Here is a 2,833-nt window from a genome sequence, read left to right as displayed (position 1 = left end):
CGGCGGGCCGTCGGCTACGAGTCAAATCTCCCCCGTGCTGGGCGGCGGCGGCCACATGGGAGAGAATCGAGGGCGGAGACTCAACTTGACCGCGTGGAAGGAGGCTTCCGGATTTTTACCGAGAAAACTCTGTGATTACAGTACCAGAAAGATTGCAGATGGCGAATGGGGTGTTCCGGGAAAGCTGTATCCACTAGACGCCAAGGGTCGGAGATGACTGAGAAGCAGCGTGGCTCAGTGGAAAGAGCCCGGGCTTGGGAGTCAGAGGTCATGGGTTCCAATCCCGATTCCACCACTTGTCAGCTGTGTGACTTCGGGCAAGTCACTTCACTTCTCTGGGCCTCGGTTCCCTCAGCTGGAAGATGGGGATTAAGACTGTGAGCCCCACTTGGGACAACCTGATGACCTTGTATCGCCCCCCCCCCCCCCCCCAGCGCTTAGAACAGTGCTTTGCGTATAGTAAGCGCTTAACAAATAACAAATACCAGGACTCGACAGCTTAAGACGAGACAGTGTTCTAAGCACTGTACCACGCACTGAGTCAATCCGTCACTCATCCGCTGTGTGATGTTGGGCAAGTGACTTCACTTCTCGGGGCCTCAGTTACCTCATCTATAAATTGAGGATTGAGACTGTGTGCTCCACGTCGAACAAGGACTGTGTCCAGCCCAATTTGCTTGCCTCCATCCCACTGCTTAGTACAGTGCTTGGCACATAGTAAGTGCTTAACAGATAGCATAATTATTATTATTATTATAATATCCCTGTCCCTCACGGGACTCACAGTCTACGTGGGAGAGAGGACAGGTATTTAATCCCCATTTTACAGGTGAGGAAACTGAGGCACAGAGAAGTGAAATGACTTGCCCAGGGCCACGCAGAAGGCACAGACAGGGATCTTCCTAACTGACTCCGGGAAGTCGATTGGGAGCTAATTCAATTTCTGAAGCACCAGAATGAGGGAGCCAGCTAATAGTATAAGAAATACTATTAGTATTTCACACTTTTTGACACAACAGCTGTTACTTGTTGCCTGGGAGGTTGAACTGCTGCAGTGTTTCTTTTCCCAGAGGAGAGGAGGTCGTCATCCTCCTGCTTTTTGACCAATTTTAAATACTAAAAATTGAGAGCTCTGTGTGTGACAGAGACTGTATTTGACCTGAAATCATCTTCTTGTCTCTTTCCCGGTGCTCGAAATGGTGCTCGATGCATTGTAAGCCCTTAATAAATACCACAATTATTAATTAATTCATTCATTCATTCAATAGTATTTATTGAGCGCTTACTATGTGCAGAGCACTGTACTAGGCGCTTGGAATGTACAAATCGGTAACAGATAGAGACAGTCCCTGCCCTTTGACGGGCTTACGGTCTAATCGGGAGACTTACAGTCTACAATTATATATTTTTAAGGAATTACTGTTCAATTTGACTCTGCCCCACTAAGTGTTATTTTAGACTTCCATTCTGGGTCATCAACTGATCGTTTTATTTCCACAAGAGGGTCTGTGGTGGTCCAGGGTACAAGCCTTTTTGTACCCCGAGAAGCAGCTTGGCACAGGGGAGAGAGCACAGGCCTGGGAGTCAGAAGGTCATGGGTTCTAATCCCAGCTATGCCACTTGCCTGCTGTGTGACCTTGGGCAAGGCATTTCACTTCTCTGTGCCTCAGTTACCTCATCTGGAAAATGGGGATTAAGACCGTGAGCCCCATGTGGGACAGGGACTGTCTCCAACACGATTACTGTGTATCTACCTCAGTGCTGAGAACAGTGTTGAACACATAGTAAGTGCTTATTATCTCTTAAGTTCTGAAAAGAGTGTGTCTACGGAGTGGCTATGGGTCAGAACTGACTCGACAGCGTTTGAAGAAGATGGTAAACCCTGAGATCACAGGGCAAGACCCCCACCACATTCATTTCCTTGCCCCGTCCCTGTTCCATTGCCGCCAAATCTCCTGAATTGTTCTTTTGTACTCTCCCAAGCACTTAGTACTCTGCTCTGCACACGGTAACTGCTCAATATATATCACTGATTGATTGACCTGAACAGCAGCACATCAGATTTCCTCTGATCCAAACTCTACCCAAGCAGGCTTTGAGAAACTGCAGAACAGCGCCATCAGGATCAGAGAAGAAGAAAACAGCCACATCCTCTTAAATTTTGGCATTAATAATAATAATGATGACGTTGGTATTTGTTAAGTGCTTACTATGTGCCAAGCGCCGTTCTAAGCGCTGGGGGAGATACAGGGGAATGAGGTCGTGCCATGTGGGGCTCACAGTCTTACATCTGACAGATGAGGGAACTGAGGCCCAGAGAAGCGAAGCGACTTGCCCAAAGTCACCCAGCTGACAGGTGGCAGAGCCGGGATTAGAACCCATGGCCCCTGACTCCTAAGCCCGGGCTCTTTCCACCGAGCTATGCTGCTTCCCTATGCTTCGTGCACACTGTTTCGTACAGTGTCTTGTACATAGTAAGGTTCAATCAAAGCTTACCATTCATTACACTGAATTCTCATGTGGTAGAGCTAAATCAATCCATCGATCAGTGATATTTACTATTTACTATGTGCAGAGTAAATGACTCGACTTAGATGAGCATATTTTGGACATATAATCGGGGAGATTAATTCTCCGGAGAAGACACTAATGCTAGGAAAAGTCCAGGGAAAACGTGGAAGAGGCAGACCGGCGGCTAGACGGATAGAGACCGTAACGACGATAACGGAAGAAGCGTTAGAAAGGTTGCGGATTACGGCGGAGGACGGGACGTTCTGGAAAAAGTATATCCGTGGAGTCGGTATGAATCGGAGACGACTCGACGGCACTTAAT

This window comes from Ornithorhynchus anatinus, chromosome 2, assembly GCF_004115215.2.
Source record: "Ornithorhynchus anatinus isolate Pmale09 chromosome 2, mOrnAna1.pri.v4, whole genome shotgun sequence".
Classification (NCBI taxonomy): domain Eukaryota; kingdom Metazoa; phylum Chordata; class Mammalia; order Monotremata; family Ornithorhynchidae; genus Ornithorhynchus; species Ornithorhynchus anatinus.
Note: the sequence above shows the minus strand (reverse complement) of the source record.